We start from the raw sequence: 21,427 nt of genomic DNA, 5'->3' as shown, positions 1-21,427 counted from the left end.
TAGCTCATTGTGGTTTTGAATTGCATTTCCCTGATGATGAGTGACGTGGAGCATTTTTTCATGTGTTTGTTGGCCATTTGAATGTCTTCTTTGGAGAAATGTCTGTTCATGTTCTGTGCCCATTTTTAATTGCATTATTTGGTTTTTTGGTGTTGAGTTGTAGAAGTTCTTTTTTAAAAAAAAGTTTATTTCGAGGGTTAGAAAGCATGAGTGGGGAAAAGACAGAGAGAGAAAGAGGGAGAGAGAGAATCCCAAGCAGGCTTTGCACTGTCAGCGTGAGCCCAACGTGGGGCTCGAACTCACAAACCATGAGATCATGACCTAAGCTGAAATCAGGAGTCAAATGCTTAACCCACTGAGCCACCCTGGAACCCCTGTAAGCTCTTTAGTTTTAATATTAATTCATTATCGGATATATCCTTTACAAATACCTTCTCCCATTCGGTCTTTTTGTTTTGTCAATTGTTTCCTTTGCTGTGCACATGCTATGACCTTTGTTGTTGTTGTTGTTGTTAACTTTGAGGGGAAGAGAGAGAGAGGACCAGCCAGGTGCCCGAGCTATGCCCTTTTTTAATGGTCGTCCTCTAGCCTGGAGTGCCATCCTCTCTTGTCTCTAGTCAGCTTCTTCAGGGATCTTACCCATCACCCTGTCATCTAATAACTAGTCTATGTTCTTATAAACTGTTTTTATATGTCATCCCATAGTTTCTTTTCAATGATGCTTACTATATTTCTTTCAGTTTAATTTTTATAAATCTATTTCCCCCATCAAATTGTGAGATTTTATGGGAGAGATAAAAGTGTCTCCCTACTTAGCCTTTTATTTCTCCATTGCATGTATTACTTTCTAATATTATATTTTATATTTGCTTATATGCTATTAATTTCTCTGTGAGAAGATTTACTTTGTGATGATAAAGTCTTTGTTTTCTTTACCAAATCCTCAGAATTTAGAAATTTGTTGGCACATAGTAGGCACTCAGTGCATATTTGTGGAATAAATAAATGAAGGGACTATATTTACAGAAATCATTATAGTGCTTGGTTGTGTTAGCTGCACAGAAAAGTTGTGTTGGATTTAACTATCAAAGTAAACAGGAATGCAATAATATTAGCAATCTCTTAGGGCCATATAGTTTGCCCTGATGGGTGATATTAATTATCAGAGAGATCATACAGAAGCATAATTTAGAAATGGTGAAAATGGTAAAGCAAGTTCATATTAGAAAGAATAACCTGCTGTAAAGGCACAGAGACAAGGAATAGCACCACGTGACTGGGGCCCTATAGGAAATGATGCAAGATATAGAGAGTTACTGAAAAACAGCGGGGAATTCAGACGTGAGGACGGGTGAGGACGTGAACGGGCTACCATGACATGTTAACAAGTCTGCACTTCAGGCTGTAAAAAAAACATGAAGCCATAGCAGATTTTGATCAGTCAATTAGGGGGATTCATTTATGCTTTGAGCAGAGAGTTGGCTGTCTGTGATCTGTTCTCCTCCTCTCTGATAAGCAAAATCAGCCTCTGCACCCTGTGCGAGGAAAGCAGGCCACATGGATATGCTCGCTGTGCTGAGCAGACTGCACAAAGCGTCTAGGGAATATGAGGCCACAAACGATAGAAAGCAGGGCTTTCAAGGCCCTGAGTGGGGCCATAATGTTACTGTTCTCTGGGTGCTTGGCATTACCTGAACACCATCTGATAATGCTCCTTATTTCCAGCAAGGGAATTTAAAAAAAATCCGTGAAACTCCTATGCCTGAGACAAACACAACAAATAGAGTTCTCCTCTGTAATTCTAATAAAGACTGGTGAAGGATTATTAGAATCTTTAGTTTCGAGAGGGTCTCAAAAAGTAGAGTATAATAAAATAAGATCTCCCAGGACAAATGAGTCTGAAATACCTTTCTATCACTGCATCATAATTGACTAAAAAGGATTACTATGAGTTTCTAATTCAATTCGGTTCCACATATTCTTGTGACAGGCTCTTATTTGTACATTATAGGTTCAGGAAGAGGAGTGATGGATTAGTTAGATAGTTTATATGTAGCTTCACAGCCATATATATATAGCTTTATATAAATGTATTTATATATTAGCATAAGACATAACATAAATTATACAGATTAATTTTATATTATATGGAGTTATAACTTATATTGATTAATTAGAATATTCTAGTGACAAGACTAGAGGTGTAAAAATATTAAAATGACAAACTTCAGAATTTATAGTTCAGATTTTTTATGCAATTCATCATTAAAACAGTTCTGATGCTACCACAAACACTAGACAAAATATACATATCAGGGGCACCTGGGTGGCTCAGTCGATTAAGCCTATGGCACTTGATTTTGGTTCTTGTCATGTTGTCATGGTTTGTGAGATGGAGCACTGAGTTGGGCCCTGTGCTAGCAGCATGGAGCCTACTTGGGATTCTCAGTCTCCTCTCTCTCTCTCTGCTCCTCCCCCAGCTCTCTCTTTCCCTCTCTTTCTCTCTAAATAAATAAATAAGAATTTTAAAATAAAATAGAATATCTAAGGATTCTGAGGAAAACACAAAAGCAGGGAGATTGTGTGCTATATGTGGTGTGTGTGTGTGTACGCATAGTGGGGATGGTGACTGCAAGAGTAACTGGCATGAAGGTGACAAAGTCAAAGCAAACCATGCTTAGATGCACCATAACAAAATTGATGAAAACCAAAGAGAAGGAGAAAAAATCTTGAAATCATCGAGAGAAAACCAACACATTATATGTAAAAGAACAATGATTTGAATACTACAGATTTCTCATCACACTATGGAGGTCAGAAGAGAAAAAGACAGGATAGATTTTTTTGTTTGTTTGTTAAAGAGTTTATTTTTATTTTTTAATGTTTATTTGTTTTTGAGAGGGAGAGGGAGAGACAGAGTGTGACCGGGAGAGGGACAGAGAGAGAGGGAGGCACAGAATGCGAAGCAGGCTCCAGGCTCTCATCTGTCCGCACAGAGCACGATGCAAGGCTCGAACTCACTAACCGTGAGATCATGACCAGAGCCAAAGTCAGACGCTTAACCAACTGAGTCACTCAGGCACCCCGAATAGTAATTTTTATTGAACTTTTTATTTTCAGTTAATTTTATCACCCACAGTTGCAAAATATAATACACAAGATCCCAAATGGCCTTTACCTGGTTTTGCTCAATGGTGACATACTGTGGAAGTAGAGCACAGCATCATCACCAGCATATTGACACTGATAGAGTCAAGATGCAGAATGCTTTATCACTCAAGGGTTCTTCATGTTGTCCTTTTCCTACCACCCCCACTTTCCGCCCACCTACACCTCTCCATTAAACTCCAACAACCGTTGCTCTTTATTTACATAATTTTGCCTTTTAAAAAATTCCATATAAATGGAATCATAGAGTAGATAAAATCTGATATTGTTTTTTATCACTCAGGATAATTCTGTGAGATCATCCAGATTTCTGTGTGTATTAAGAGTACATTCCTTTTTGCTGACTAGTGGTCTATAGTATGGATGAGCCAGAGTTTATTTAATCATTAACAATTGGAAGACATAAAATTGTTTCCAATTTGGGGCTATTATGAATAAAGCTGCTATAAACTTTCATACATTGGCTTTTGTGTGACCACAGTTTTCTTTTCTCTGGGATAAATGCCCATTAGTGCAACTTGGGTCATATGGTAGTTGCATATCTGCTTTTCAAAAGAAACTTACAAATACCAGATTGGGATTCTGTTTTACATTCTACCAGCAACACGTGAGTCATCTACCTCCTCTGCACCTTCACCAGCGTTTTGGGTTGTCAATTTTTTAAGCCATTCTCAATGTGGTTTTGAGCTGCATTTCCCTAAAGGATGATGGTGCTCAGTATATTTTCCTTTGATTATTTACAATATACATATGCTCTTCAGCGAAATGTATTTTTATATATTTTGCCCATTTTCTCATTGGACTACTTATTGACTGTTCATTCTTACACATTAATATACTGTTCAAGTCTTATATATTTTAGATATTAGTCCTTTGCATATGTGATTGGCAAATATGTTCTCCAACTCTGTAGCCTGTTTTGAAAAGAAAAGCAAGTAGGTTTTGTTCCCTACTTTTTAAATTTATGTGCGAAAACTGAGATTCAGGAGGTAAGATGTCTTTTTAGTGCATGTGAAAAGCAAGTGTCTGAGATATAGTTTGAATTAAGATCATTGTTTTTGTTTGTTTGTTTGTTTGTTTGTTTGTTTTCATCACAGCATTCCCTTATACAGAAGTCCTTTTAATAAAGACAGGTAAAGAGAGGTGCCTGGGTGGATCAGTCGGTTAAGTGTCCAACTTCAGCCTAGGTCATGATCTCGCTGTACTGAGTTCCAGCCCTGTGTCCGGCTCTGTGCTGACAGCTCAGAGCCTGGAGCCTGGTTTGGATTCTGTGCCTCCCTCTCTCTCTCTGCCCCTCCCCGACTAGTGCTCTGTGTCTCTCTCTCTCTCAACAATAAATAAACATTAAAAAAATTAAAAATGTAAAAAAAAATAAAGATGAATGTATATATATATATATATACATATACATATGTATATATATATGCATATATATATGTATATATATACATATATATGTATACACACACACACACACATATATATATATGATGCTTGGTCATGATGAAGAAAGTTATTTTTCTAAGTATTTTAATCAAACAGCAAGTTTTCTAAGCATTTTATGTCAAACAACAAGGTGTAGAACAGTGTACGTTATACAATATTTTTGATAAATAAAAATATATGTGTACACACTAGAATAGGATTCACTTTTTCTCCTAGAAAATATTTCCGTGAAACTTTTTTTTAGAATTTTTCTTTATGTTTATTTATTTTTGAGAGAGAGACAGACAGCGTGAGTGCGAGAGGGGCAGGGAGAGAGGGAGACACAGCATCCGAAGCAGGCTCCAGGCTCTGAGCTGTCAGCACAGAACCTGACATGGGACTCGAACCCACAAGCTCTGAGATCATGACCTGAGCCGAAGTTGGACATTTAACTGACTCAGGCTCAGTGAAAGACTCCATGGAACTTTTTAATGTTTGTTCAGGTGACAGTAAGAATTTCTCTTCTATTCTTTTTTTTTTTCCCTATGTTCTTTGGATTTTTCCCAAACTGTATTCATAAATTAATAGTACTTTTTTTAACATACTCAAAACATAAGTAAAAAGTAAACCATTGCATATGTAATGAACAGTAAAGAGAATTTATATTTCTTAAGTATCAGAATTTTATACTTATACTGAAGTATAAGTTTCCTTAAAATGTGAGTTTCTGTTGGGTGAACATTTCAATAACTGTTAGGACAGAGAGGGTAGTGATCCATGGGAACTGTTGTGTCTAATGAAAATTAGACACTCAATTTATTAAGAAACAGGTTCAGAATGATCCTTAAGTTGTCCCATTTCACACATGTATTAAATCACACCACTAGAATCTATGCCAAGATATGAATGATTCCAAAGCTCCTGTTCTTTCCTATTTCCTATTTCTGTTCCCTGCCATGAACCTTTAACCCAGGGAGGTCTTCTTCCTTTCAGGCAAACTCACCAAGTGGCTCAATTCCCCAGTTGTCTACAACTATCCAGCAGATACCACTTATAAAAATGTCCCTAGCCCATTAAAGGGACCTAGGTTCATCTTTCATTCAGTTTTTTTTTTAACTGAAAGTGTATCTTGTAAATGTATAATTTCACAAACTTAATATTATCTGAGGTCATCTTATTCTGATGCAATTTCCCATATCCCTTCTGTAGTGATGCAGACACTGGATTAATATATTCTCTTGAATTTAGATGGAAAAATGCAAAACTTCTGCATGCAGTTCTACCTGGGAAAACTGTCCTGTTGCTAATAGACAACACCTCTCACTCTATTCATTTTCAAACATTTCTCAGAGTAGAGGATAAAATGCTGATCCCCTCTGTTTTACTGTGGTTTCCACACTTGATAGTTTTATTGTAGATTATGTGCGAGAAGTTTCACAACTGTTTGTATTTGACATTTGTAACTGTGAAGTTGATAATATCAGTTTTCTTATTATATGAAAGAGTCCCTTCAAAAGGATTAAATGACTTTTCTGAGACATGTGGGTATTAGTTGCATTTAATTTCTCCCAAATATATCACTCAGACTTTATTGTTAATTCAAGATTAAATTTGATAATAAAACAGTGCAATTGCTGGAATACATATTACATATGTGAATTATTTATTTAGACTTCATGCTGTGAGCTTTATCTTTGCTTCAGCTAACAGATTACTTTATCACATGACCCATGTGGGAAGTCAGAGGTTCAGATTCAGCAGAGGTCTGCCACTTACCTGTGTTGTAAACTCAACCTCTAATACTTTTTAAACCAAACTCGTTCTTTTGAAAAACAAAGTAAATTGTATTTATTTATTTAAATTTTTAAAAATGTTCATTTACTTTTGAAAGAGATAGCACAAGCAGGGGAGGGAGCAGAGAGCAGGAGGAGCGGTGGGGGGGGGAGGGGGTAGGACAGAGAATACAAAGCAGGCTCTGTGCTGCCAGTAGAGAGTCTTATATGGAGTTTAAACTCACAAACAGTAAGATCATGACCTGAGCCAAAGTCAAATGCTTAACTTACTGAACCACCCAGGCACCCCCAAAGTACATTTTAAATTTAAAATGTTTACCATTCACATTAAATCCCTCTGTCTCTGTCTCTGTCTCTGTCTCTCTCTCTTTTTAATGTTTACTTTTGACAGAGACAGATGAGCACGAGCAGGGGAGGGGCAGACAAAGAAGGAGACACAGAATCTGAAGCAGGCTCCAGGCTCTGAGCTCTCAGCACAGAACCCCGACATGGGGCTCAAACCCCATCCAAGAGATCATGACCTGAGCCAAAGTTGGTCACTTAACCGACTGAGCCACCCAGGTGCCCCACATTCAATCTCTTTGATGTAGCTGCATCACAAATAATAAGAAATGGATTTCAGTTTATTATCTGATTCCAGTTTATTTTCTCTCTACCTTTTCCAGATGGAAGTGTCACCAGATAAAGACACTAGCCCCGTACAGTGTTAGGGTGAGAATGATAGGTAATTATTGCCTTAACTCAACTGCTCATATGCTAATGGATTATCGACAGTTACTGATATCATTATAATAGACCACTGGGAAAAAATGATTCAGAAGTCTCATATTAGATTGGCTGAGAAGAGATATGCAATTACCTCCAAAGATGAGATATATCACTGTCACTCTGGCTTCTTACAGTGTGAATGCAGAGAATGACACACATCAAAGAAAAATAAGAAATAGAACTAATGCTCAAAATGTCTCTACCATGTCTCAGTGCTGAGGGAACCAAACTGGAAGATCTCTTTATAAAATATTATCACCTGTGTTTCTATTTCTTTTTTTAAAGTATGTTTATTTATTTTGAGAGAGAGAGAGAGAGAGAGAGAGAGAGAGAACATGAGTGGGGGAGGTGCAGAGAGAGAGGGAGAGATCCCATGAACTGTGAGATCACGATGTGAGCCAAGATCCAGAACGACTGAGTCACCCAGGCCCCTCTGTTTCCATTTCTATATGAAAATGGCACTTCACATACTTGTGGGAACCGATGTCTTAAATATGGCTCGCCCTGTGAACTCCAGGACACAAAACTGAATTCATGAATATATGGAATTAGAGTGAAATTTAAAGTTATTCTCCTTCAATTTTGTCATTTGATTAATGATCGTTCTCTGCAGTCCCATTCTTTAAACATTCTGAATTTATGGGAGTGCATGGTGGTTCCAGGAACTCAATCCTAAATTCATTGTTTTCTAAGTAGTTGTCAGAACTCCCTTGTCAGTTCCCCTGTGTATATTTTGCATTGTTGTTGGTTTTTCATTTTTGTCTTTTGTGACTAGATTCTCTTCAAATATTAAGTCCCTATTAACTCCTCCCTGAGGAAGAGGATTGCAAATGGAAAGGCATCTAATTAGATTGCACAATACTTATTAGGACATATTTGCTAATGGATCAGTACATAGATACTGCCTCCTTACATCTGTCTCTTCTGGCAATGGAATGTTCTAGAATCTTTTTTTTAATATCATTAGAGGAACTCTGGTGCAGGTTTTATACTTAAGGGGTTTTGTCAAAGATTTGTTAATTATGCATATTAATGGGAATAGTTCTTCCAAGAATGACATTGAATTGGCAATTGTTTAAAAGTCCCAGTACAAAAATGGAAGCAGGAACTTGTTCCACAAACAAATGACTCCAACAAACTTTTGGTTATCTTCACCGATCCTATGAGTCAGAAATTAGGCAAGGATGCAGACAGGTTAACTTTTCTCTGCTTCAAAGTGTCCTCACGTGACCGGGAGTGACTCAACCCTGAGCGTGCTAGAACAACAGGAACTGTAGGTCCATCTCCTCCCTAGCAGCATCTTCACTCATGTATCTGGTGCCTGAGTCGTGATGGCTGAAGGATGGACTCAGGTGGTACTCACCTGTATGTTATTTCTGGCATGGTGGTGTCAGAGTGGTTGGACTTCCTACTTGTCAGCTTGTTACATCTCCAGGAGCAAGTGTTACAGTAAACAAAGTAAAACCTGTATGACTTTTTATGAGCCAGATTTGGAATTCATCTAGATGTATTTATGGGCTGAGGCAGTGATCGGTTCACCCAGATTCAAAGACGTGGGACATACACACCATCCCTCAACTGAAGAACATCTAAGGACTTGTTTAGGTTTTATGAAACCTTGATAGACATGTAGATCTTATTTGCAAATGAAGAAATTTAAAAGGTTGTGTGCTGGTGTGTATCTAAATATAGATCCATTTGTTTACTCATTCCAATACCAGCAATGCAAAATAAAACCATGTATGATTATAATGAAAATTATTAGAAGGATAAGTGCCCGAGAGCTAAAATATGGTTACTTGTTGAGATAAGGGGTTGAGACAACTTTTAAAAACACATTATATAATAAAAAATGAAATACCATATTTTATCTATTCAATTCTTTCAAGATAGTATGAATGTTCATTCATAATGAATGTTTGAGTATGGCCATTCACGTTACCTGATGAGTACTGGTGGGAGTACTTATTAGTGCTACTTCTTTAAAAAGTCAGTTGGCAAGATAACAAGTATCTTAAAGCAGCCCTACATTTTGTCTCAATAACGATTTTTAATATAGAAATCTTTTAAGTACATAAAAGTATATTTTGGTGCATTATTTACATTAAAAAATAATAAGAAACATTTCAGTCTCAGGAAAGTGGTAAAATAAAAAATTATGGTTATTAGTAGATAACACAGTTAATTAAATATGATAATTACGAAGTATTTTCTTAATTGCACAGACAGATTTCCATGATGTTCATTAGGTGAAAAAGATACAAATATCCTTGGGTGTGTGTATCATACACACAATGGCATATGAATGATTGGATCTATGAATAGATATATTTAGCTAGAGTAATGCAGATAATAGATCTATCTATGTAAGGTAGATAGATAGAGATTTTGTTATATATATTTATGGCATATATTTAGGATGGTTACTGTTGATAAGAATAATTTAACAATAATTATATGCCACCCCCCTATGGGGAGTTGAAGTGGAATATATCTAAGTTTTTGTTTATTTTTTTTAAATCTCTGTGAACCCTAGTTTCTGTACTGTAATGTCAGTAAGGTGATATTATATCCATGGTAATAATTCTGGATGTAATAGAGGGTGGCATTTTCCAAGTATGATCTGGTACCTAAGTATTTTAACAACAACAAAGCTTTAAATTCATTATATCTTAGAAGTAAGAGCATCTCCCTTTTAACAACGAACGTCCTCTAATATATTCAGCAGATTTTGTGCAGACATATTATTATCAGGCTGTGAGTTACTGGAGCAAGTAACTCATATTTGCAACCCCAGGATCTAGCAAAAAAAAAACAAAAAACAAAAAACAAAACAAACAAACAAACAAACAAAAACTTATCCCTAGAGTAGGCCTTAATAAAAGCTAGATGAATAATCAATGTTATGATTGATTGTATAACTCTTTGGCCAACGGACAAGTCTGTAGGTCATTTTGGATCTTCTCTTGGGGTACACATCATCCCAAGCTAGTCTGGTGTGCTATTTAACTATGAATGCATCTACATTATAAAACTTTCTTTAAACCATGAGCATGCTTTGAGCTTCTATTCAACACTAGAAAATTACTTCCACTACAGCATTAGTCATTTTAAATATCACTCAGTGATTGACTTCCTGACTTTTCCTTTTTATAGATCTTCATTTACAGATGTGCAGTTAATAAGAAAATAATGAAAAAATATGACAGTGTCCCCTGCATTAGTCATCAACTTATCTAATAATGACTAAGATAACCTATGATAATTTCCAGATTCCATTTGTGTCATAGTGAAATGACCTATATCTTAATGAAACTTCTATCTTCACATGGTTTTTCTCCAGTCATTTGCTCAAGAATTCATGAGCAAGTTTCATTTCTTTGAATTGTTATACACTTCTTGGAAACAAGAATATTCCAAAATAAGTTTTTTGAAGAATGTTTAATGTCTATTCTGGAGAATAAATATAGAAGGGAGTTATTAGGCAATATGTGTGAGTTTGCTGGGAGAAAGGTAGAATAGAATAAGCATAGAAAGAAATATCACTCCTATGAATAAGTAGGCCTAAAGAACATATGGTTGTACTAGATTGAATGTTAGGTCTGTTGAATGTCTGATGGGAAAATGGACTAAGGTAAATCAAAGAGTAACCAGGGAGGGATATATAAGTTTTGTATATTTCGGCCTTCCTTGTTAAATGTACTTAACAAAAATGAAGTATAGTTGACACACAGTGTTATAGTTTCAGGTTCACAACATAGTGAATCAACAAGAGTATATGTTAATGCTATGTTTACCATAAGCATGGTTACCTTCCATTACCAAACAATGAGTGTGATTACCATATTATTCACTATATTCCTTATGCTATACCTTTAATTCTCGTGACTTACTCATTCCATAACTAGAAGCCTGTTCTTCATACTCCCCTTCAGTCCTTTTGCCCGTCTCCCCATTCCTCTCTCCTCTGGCACCTACCAGTTTGTTCTCTTTATCTATGGGTCTGTTTCTGCTTTGTTTGTTCATTTTTGTTTGCTTGTTCATTTTTGTTTGCTTGGGTGGTTGTATTTGTTGTTGTTGTTGTTGTTGTTGTTGTTTTCTTTTTATATTTTACACATAAATAAAATCATATGATATTTGTCTTTATCTGACTTATTTCACTTAGCCTAATACCCTCTAGGTCCTTCCATGTTGTCACAAATGGCAAGATCTCATTTTTTTTTATAGCTGGCAATATTACATTATGTGTGTGTGTGTGTGTGACCTATCTGTCTATCTGTCTATCTATCTATCTATCTATCTATCTATCTATCTATCCATCTATCTATCTTACATCTTCTTTATCCATTCCTGTTGATAGTCACTTGAGTTGCTTCCATATCTTGGCTATTGTAAATAATGCTGCAGTAAACATAGAGGTGCAGATACATTTTCAAATTAGTGTTTGCATTTTCTTTGGGCAAATTCCCAGTAATGGAATACAAGATCACATGGTAATTCTATTTTTAATTTTTTTAAGGAATCTCCATACTGTTTTCCATAGTGGCTGCACTAATTTATATTCTCTCCAACAGTGCATGGTGGTTCCCTTTTCTCCACATCCTCATCGACACTTGTTATTTCTTATCCTTTTTATTCTAACTATTTTGACAAGTACAAAACCTTTCTGACATGATATCTCATGGTGGTTTTGATTTGTATATCCCTGATGATGAGTGATGTTGAGCATCTTCCCATGTGTCTATTGGCCATCTGTATGTCTTCTTTGGAAAAATATCAATTCAAGTCCTCTGCTCTTTTTAAAAACAATTTGATTTTCATTTAATTTTATTTTTTTACTTTGAATTTAATTTAATTCTCTTTTTTTTTTTTTTTTTTTTTTGGTGTTGAGGAAGCATATCTAGAAAAATGTTGCTAAGGCTGTTAAATGTTTTTAACTCCATCTGACTCTGTTATCCTGCTTTAAAATCTCAATGCCTTCTCATTACACTTAAATTAAAATTCAGACTCTTTACTATGGCCTGAAGAGTCCAGCCCTTATATGGTCTACCATCTTCTCTTGCCTTTCACCACACATTTTATCATCCCCTGTGATTCCACCTCACCAGCCCTCTGTCTCTTCCCCAGATGTTCCAGAATGCTTTTCCCCCTCCACTGAATGGCAGGCATTTCTGTCTGGGAAACTTCCCATCCCATTATCTGAATAGTTCCTAAGCTTCCTTTACATTTCAGATACATTTTCTTTTTCTTTTTTATTTATTTTGAGAGAGAGTGTGAGCACGGGGGAGGCACAGAGAGAGAGGAAGAAAGAGAATCCCAAGCAGGCTCTGTGATGTCAACACAGAGCGAGATGCAAAGTTTGATCTCACACATGATGAGATCATGCCCTGAGCCAAAATCAAGTGTCAGATATTTAACTGATTGAGCCACCCCAGCACCCCTCAGATACATTTTCAATTCCTAAAGAGAGCCTTCCTTGCACTTTACAGGTCAGACTCCACCTCTGATATGTTCTGAAAGGAATGCCTACATATACTTCATGAATTATCAAAATTTCAATTAGATATTATCATAGGTGCCATTCCCTAGAAGGAAAGTCTGAGGCAGGTATGTTGTTTTGCTCAAGTACATATCTGAGATACAATAAGAGTGAGGAGGTTAGGATATAAAAGGAGAAAGAAGGAAAAGAAATAACAAAATATAGAGCCAGCTATACACAAATATAAATGTCTTCTGAAGGTCTGGAGTACAAGTTCTACCACAGAGTTAATTCTACCTTATCGCAAGAGGCAGCCTTTTTGCAACACCACTTCAATCAGCCTTAGTTGTTAACCAAGGTATGCCAGAGAGGTATTATACTAGAATCCTGAGCTAATTGGCTACTAGCGATGCTGTGAGAGGACACCTCTATGTAGCTGTCAACAAACAATCAAAGCATAAAGAGGGAGGAGGAATGATTACCAGCTGGTAAAGATGATCTAAGTGGGTGCCAACAGCATTCATTATATGTATATCTATTCTTTTTGGCCGTGAATGCCTTTCTAAATCTATAGACTTCGAGCTCTGTGAAAGCAAAGATAGTATCTGCTTTTCTTTGCCATTGCATTCCATTGGGCACCTATTACTATAATAGGCACTTAGGAATTAGTTATTTAAAGAAGGATTGGATCAGTTGTTTTCATATGGGACACCTACAACATATATGGAATTACACGAAATGTAAAGTATTAAATTTTATAAATCCTTAGCATGTGAAGATGACTTATCTAGAGAGGAATCATTGCCTAAGAATCCAGTAGCATGCAAATAATGTGTCTTCACCCAGATAGATATGCTTAACTCACAGAACTTAACTCACTTATAATTGAAAGGGACGTCAGAGATACTGAGTCTAGCTCCCCAGCAGAATTTTGATATTTCTTTACTATGTCTGTTATAGACAAAAATGTCCCTGCCTTAACCGTTCTGAATGGAATAGCTATTAGAAGTGATGAGGTAGCCATGAGAGATATACTATTTCATTATAAGTTGAAATAGCTAAAATCCAAACTCTCAAAGTTTGGAAATTCTTTATTTTACTGCATTTGTAATCTAGACAGCAAATAGCAAATAACCCCTAATATTGAGTTTTAGCTTAGAGCAAAATTCTATAAATTTTATTTTACATTAATATAATCAGCTGATTTAACCAATGCTTTATCAGCCTGTACACATCAGAAAAGAAGATGTACAACTTAGTTGAAGATAATTTACACAAACAGCTAAAAATCTTTGGGTAAATGTATTTTCCCCCAGAAAGAGATGCAAACTCGTAGCATTTGGAATGAAAATATAGTACATATGTCTCTTACTCCTCTCCTGCACAAATGGGAGACATTGCTAATATGTCATGGCATCTCCCTGCTTTGCCCAGATAATAACAGAATCTTCTCTGGAATAGCGTGCCATTCAGCCACTACCGATGAATCACCAGTGGCAATTGTGGTGGACCGAAATGTTTTCTCTGCTGTTGGGGAAGAGCACAGAATTCTACATAGCCTTGTTTTTACCTAAGAGGATTGTTTATAGTCTTTCCTTCCTGGGCTGCAGGTTCCTCAAATGCCAAATGATATAGTTAGTAGGGATGTTCTCTCTGACACCTTTTATAAGAGCTCAAAAAAGCATCAGTATCACTACCACTGCCACCACTGCTACCAAACTGATAATAAAATAATAATGAAATAGAATTTTATGTATTTTTTGCCATTTTGTTTTTGTGTGGTTTTTTCATACATCTTACTTCTTTTTATCTGTTTTTATATTTTTAAACACAAGTTAGTTAACATATAGTGTAATAATGGTTTCAGGAGTAGAATTTAGTGATTCATCACTTACATATAACACCCGGTGCTCATCCCAACAAGTGTCCTCCTTAATGCCCATCACCCATTTAGCCATCCCTCCACCCAGCTCCCCTCCAGCAACCCTCAGTTTGGTGTCTGTATATAAGAGTCTCTTACGGTTTGCCTCCTTCTCTGTTTTTATCTTATTTTTGATTCCCTTTCCTTATGTTCATCTGTTGTGCTTCTTAAATTCCACGTAAGAGTGAAATCATATATTTGTCTTTTTCTGATTGACTTATTTCACCTAGCATAATACATTCTGGTTCCATCCACGTTGTTGCAAATGGCAAGATGTCATTGTTTTTGATCGCCAAGTAGTATTCCATTGTATATATATTCCACATCTTCTTTATCCATTCATCAGTCAATGGATACTTGGGCTTTCCATATTTGGATGTTTTTAATAGTGCTGCTACAAATATTGGGGTGCAAATGAGTCAGCGTTTTTGTATCCTTTGGATAATTACCTAGTAGTGCAATTGCTGGTACGGTAGCTCTATTTTCGATTTTTTGAGGGACCTCCATATAGTTCTTCAGAGTGGCTGCACCAGTTTGCATTCCTACATATAGTGCAAAAGTGTTCCCCTATGAAATAGAATTTTAAAGCAAACAAACAAAACAAAGCCCCAAATTTTCACTCTACTAACTTTTCAAGCAATTCAGAAAAGGGTCACACATACCTCACTCCCTTGGTCTGTGCAGACTCATTTATTTGTTTCCATTAAAATGTCTTCCCTGATGTGTTTTTTCACTCAGTGAACACTCTATCCTTTTATTTTCAAATCATTAAATGTATGCTTATCTGTAAATCACAAAATAAGGTAATGCTTAGGCAAAATAAGTAGTCTGGAAAGAAACAAGCACACAAAGGACAAATAAATGCAATGATTGGATACTCAGAGCTAGACTTTTTATTGGGAATACTGCACAGAAAATAAGACCACAAAAGTCAATAATGGTTCATTTTCTTCCTGGTATTTCTAAATTGCTGAGTAACTTAAATGAGATTGGAGCAAAAAAGGGCAAATTAATATTCACCTTTTTTTTTTTTCTGAATGTGACAGAAGATAATTGGCACAGTGTTTTATGTGATTGTTTTGAGGTATATCTGTAACCTCATTTAAGTGGAATATCGTGTCCATTTTTAATCCTTTGGATTGTGGTTCTTCCAACATATTAAAAGATTAAAAAGATTCAGAAATCAGTTCATTAGAGTGTTTCACTTTTTGGTATTATCAAATTAGCTTATTGCAATAAAAATGAGTTTATTTATACAACATCATTGTTTCATATATTTCCCCTAATGCAAGAGAATTTATGATCCCCAAAGCCTTTCCCTCCTAGATGCAAGGATGCCTTTGCCTACAATGTTTTTAAGAATGGATAGTATTGCCATTGGAACATTCTTTTCTTTCCAATTTGCCTCAATATCTGGGACCTTCACCCTACCCACATTATATCCAAGATCTAAATCAGTTTTTCAAGTTCCCCAAAATGTACCTATCTCTTATCTATTTTCCTGATCCAGTAGCCAAAACTTTTCAAGGGAATTTTAGCAAACTGGGGAGCAAACAATGTTTCCATTACATGTTATGCAACTGGAATGTGTTGGTATCCACTGTTTCCAAAAAGCTTAATTCCTCCTTTACACAAGGTGTTTTAAAGTCAATTACATTTTCCAATGTTTTCAAATAGAGTCAATAGATATTTTTAGGCAAGTAAGACTCTTCCATTTACATTTTATTAAATGAGGAAACAGTCAAGCAAATCATCAGAATCATAATGGTGTTAAATATTAGAACCAGAATATGAAATCTGGTCCTCTAAAACCAAGCATGATACTCTTTTGCTTCAACTGTAAGCTTTTACTTGAAAATATTTTTTAAAGTTGAAGAGATTATTATAGCCATCATGAAGAAATGAGAATGACATTTTTGTGTTCTGTTGAACTTTCAAAAACAGCTGGCACTGATTCTTCTTAACAAAATGGCCAAAAGTGGTCAACAGAATATGGCATGTTCATCATCAACATCTGTTTTATTTCTCCCTTTATTTACATTTTAAATGTTGAAATCGAACTGTCCAGGGGCACCTGGGTGGCTCAGTTGGTTAAGCGACCAACTTCGGCTCAGGTCATGATCTCACGGTTGGTGAGTTGGAGCCCCACATCAGGCTCTGTGCTGACAGGTCAGAGCCTAGCGCCTGCTTCAGATTCTGTGTCTCCCCCTCTCTCTACCCCTCCCCTGCTCATGTTCTGTGTCTCTCTGTGTCTCAATAATAAATAAACATTAAAAAAAAAGAGAGAAAGCGAACTATCCATTTTCTGTTGGAGGCTTTCTATGAGATTTGCACTGTTGTCATTTTAAAATTCCAATTATATTTTAACCATCTTTATGATTAAATATGTTCTCCTATACTCCAAGAAAGTTGGAAAGATAGAAAAAAAAAAAGATTTGGGGCTAGACCAGACTTCTGATTTATTTTGTTTTAGTCATTCAGTGCAGACTCTTTAATTTACTTGATCTTGGTGACATTTTAAATTACCTGTAAATTTTAGTATATGTTCTGTAAAAGGGGAATAATACCTTCTTTGAGTGGTTGACATTAAAATTAATTGAAAAATATATCTATAGAGCTGAGAATGTTACACAGAATGTATTGTAAAGTCAACAAATATTATCTCCCCTCCTCTTTTATAAAATACATTCATTTCAGTAAAACACCAAACGTTAATGTTTTGTTAGAAATTCTTTCCAACATTTCAAGCTTTCTAATTCTCCGTATGTATCAACCTTATGATACATGTTTTTAAAAATTAGCCCATTCACTCGTGTGCTTATTTATATTCACTTATTCATTTAATAAACAAATAGAAACTGTCTATTACTGTCTGTGACTGAGGGGCAAAATTTTTGAATAAGATAGTGTATTAGTTCACCAGAGCTACCATGACAAAGTACCACACATTGGGTACAACAGAAATCTAGTGTCTCACAGTTTGAAGATGGAAGTTTGAAATCAAAGTGTTGGTAGGGTTGATTCCTTTGGTGGGCTGTGAAGAAAGTTTCTGTTCCAGGACTTCTCTTTGGCTTGTCTTTATGGTCATATGACATTCTCCTTGTATCTACGTCTATCTCCAAATTACCCCATTTTATAAGGAAGCCAGTCATATTAGATTAGGGCTCATCCTAATAGTCTCATTTCAACGTAATTACCTCTATAAAGACTCTGTCTGTGTTAAGGTCACAATATGAGTTCCTGGGGGTTAAGATGTCAACTTAATACCTTTTGGAGGGCACAATTCACACCTGATGGAATTAGGAATTTATACTCTATTGAGATATCTAAAAATATATCTTCATAAATACTCAAATGTTATCTAGCATAGACTGTATTCAAAAGAGTCATACTCTATAAGGGCAGACAGAAGAGGGTGAATACTTAACAATATATTGTTTTCCATCATTAAAATAAATCCAGAGGTTCTTTTTAAGGGATAGATAAGGGGAGTCTCTTCTGTTTTCTAGTGTACCTTCTGACATCCTCCATATACTGGCTGTCTAGATGACACTTATGGGTCCTGGTTGATTCTTCTAACATTTATGATGGAAAATCAAAGTAGAAAGAAACTAGAATGCTTTTACCTTAAAAATACATGCAACATTTGAGGTGTCTGAGTGGCTCCATTGGTTAAGCATCCAACTTTGGCTCAGGTCATGATCTCACGGTTTCTGGCTTTGAGCCCCACATCAGCTCTGTGTTGACAGCTCTGAGACTGGAACCTGCTTCAGATTCTTTGTCTCCCTCTCTCTCTACCCCTCCCCACTCATGCTCTATCTCCCTCCTTCTCTCTCTCAAAAATAGATAAACATTAAAAAATTAAAAAAAAATACATAACAACATTTTTTTTTGAAATAACAGAATTGCCACTGTTTTTTTAATGATTATTTTTCCTTTAGGGCTCCATTCTTATTTTAAAAGGATAAGATGTCTGTTCTCTTTTTTTTAAGCATTAAAATCAAACAAACAAGGATCTCCAGGAGAGCACAGATTTAATTACAGAAGAATGTAAACCAAGTGGACTCTGACAATTAAGTTACTATGAAGTAACTTAAACTCCCTATAGCAGGTACAAGTCATATCTTTGGTAGAGCAAGTTAATCTACATAGAATTTTTTAAAAAATGTATTTATTTATTTTTTACAATTTTATTTAAATCCATCTAGTTAATATGTAGTATAATAACGGTTTCAGGAGTAGAATCTAGGGGTTCATCACTTACATATAACACCCAGTGCTCATCACAAGTGCCCTCCTTAATGTCCATCACCCCTTTAGCCCATCCCCTCACCCAGCTCCCCTCTAGTAACCCTCCTCAGTTTGTCTCTGTATTCAAGAGTCTCTTATGCATTGCTTCTCTCTCTGTTTTTATCTTATTTTTTCTTCCCTTTCCATATGTTCATCTGTTTTGCTTCTTAAATTCCACACATGAGGAAAATCACATGACATTTAGAAAAGTAATTGTATAGACTAATCTTAATTAATTCTTAGAAAACTGCACCTGGTATTTTAATGATAGGAACGATGTTAATTTTTTTTTCTATTCTGAAGGACACCTATAGTGAAACAAAAGTATAACACAATTTAACTTACAATACAAAATTGATTATTTCAACTCTAGAAATATATTTTTATAAATTAGCAACATAATGTAGGACATGACCCTGCAGAATTTTTTGCGGGATTTAGTTTTTTTCATTTCCTTTTGTTTGTTTGTTTAATGACACTAGTAAATATGCTGTGCTCCTTTCATGGAGTGTATAACAGGGATATATCTTCACCACTCTCCTGCTTCAAGATGCTCATTATGAATTATGTATAATGCAAAGATGCTCCTCCTAACACTTTGTCAAGTGTCATGTATGTCACCATGGCTTAAGATATCCTGAAGTCAGAGAAGTTCCTAGGTACTCAACATCCTTTATATTTTCCTTCTTTCAGGTCCTTTTCCTCATAGGTTTCAAGAGATAGATCCAATTTTTGGATATACTCTAAAATTTAGCTCTACACATCTACATGTGTCTTTTTAACCCCATTCTCCCCTAACTGGTATTCATTTTTATCTCCAAATTAAAAGACATTCCTTCCTTCCCGTCCTGCACTCTGGATATATATTCTGTCAAGTATATTAAGAAAGCCTTTCCTTTTTTCTAAAAAAAGCATATATATAAAATATAAATATATAATAGGTATATAAAAGTATATAAATTATATACCTATTATATATATTATATAGTAAGTGCATATATATATATATATATATAGAGAGAGAGAGAGAGAGAGAGAGAGAGACAGATATAAATTTTTCAACCTGATACAACTCATATCCACTTTAAAAGTTGTCTTCCTTATTCTTTTGGGTAAAGAGAAGTCTATCATTTAAAAGTATAATACTAGTATTTAATATAGAGCTATTAAAGAACTGGAAATATACAGGTTCAAAAGCCCAGCAATGCCATTTCTAAAAATATCATGAATATGTTTACCTAAACATATATAACAGAATGTTATATAAACATATAACAATGTTATATAAATATAAACAGTAGCACTGTTTATAGTTATCAGATTGGGAACTTACTCATATACCTATCAACAGTAGAATAAACACATAAATCATATTTTAGGCACACAGTGGATACTCTAGATCAATGAGGATGAACAAAAGACAGTTCCATATTTATAGATTGGTACTAAAGGTTCTGCTTGTATTAGCCCTGGAGGAAAGGAAAAGGAAAAAGCACAGTTGGAGAGAAGGAAACTCAAGCTTTGAGCCAGTCTCAACAAATTCTTTGACCAACACTGCAAAGAGTTTTAAAGAAAGAATGGTCCATCAGAAATCTCTGAAATTAGGTCTAGAGTGCTAACCTTATGTACCCCTACAAGGATCAGTCATTAGATATTGGCCACCTTGGAGAGTTGCCAAGTCCTTAGGTGAGATTCCTTTCTTCAGTTAAATCAGTTATAAAAGGGAGCTGATGGCTGAAGGCTGTCTGCTGGCATCATTCCCAGCAGTTGGAGTAATAAGTTTTTTGCTCTTAGAGGGTTTTCTAGATGAGGGTGGTATCACTGTATCCATTATACTCATGCAACAAAATGGATGAATTTTACAAATATAATTCTAAATAAAAGACCTTGGGTGCAAATGTGCAAGACTATATAATTCTACTATATGAAATACATAAATAGGTAAATTGTATAGTGTTAGAACTGAGGATAGTGGTAATGCTGAAGTTTAATAAACAGAAAGGATTATTTATTATGTTCTCTTTCTTGGTCTGGGTGCTAGGCACATGGGTGTATCCAGTTAGTCTCCAAGCACCATTTGAGCTATATACTTAGAATTAGTGAATCTTTCCATTATGTATCTACCAAGGTGAGGTTGGAGATACTTTCTATAGGGAGGCAGGGGAGGAGGAGAGTCTTCCTGTTTAAAAAAAAATCCATTTATTGATCTATCATCTATATGTAATATATGCTTGTATGTGCTTGTATGTGCTGGGGGAGTATAATATTTCTTTTATATCTACTCTTTATTGATATATATTTTTGAAAAACAGAGTTTGCAATGCATTCTGTACTTCCTTCATTTTCCATTCCTAAATGCAGCCAAATCAGGCTTTTCTGCCCTGCACACTGTTTTAGCCTAAAGTAGGTCAATATCACATCTGAGAAAAATTATGGAGGATTAGAATAAGTTCAGTTCAAATTGAAAAGATCATCTGCAAAACTCTGAAATACATTCATCACTTAAGTTCCATCTAAGAGTAAATATGTAACAGAGAGACTTTCTTATGTTATAGGGATTTAAATAATATTCCATATTCACTT

Source organism: Panthera onca, chromosome E2 (assembly GCF_046562875.1).
Source record: "Panthera onca isolate mPanOnc1 chromosome E2, mPanOnc1 haplotype 2, whole genome shotgun sequence".
In the NCBI taxonomy this organism is placed as follows: Eukaryota; Metazoa; Chordata; class Mammalia; order Carnivora; family Felidae; genus Panthera; species Panthera onca.
The sequence above is the reverse complement of the archived record's forward strand: the minus strand, read 5'-3'. Positions refer to the sequence as shown.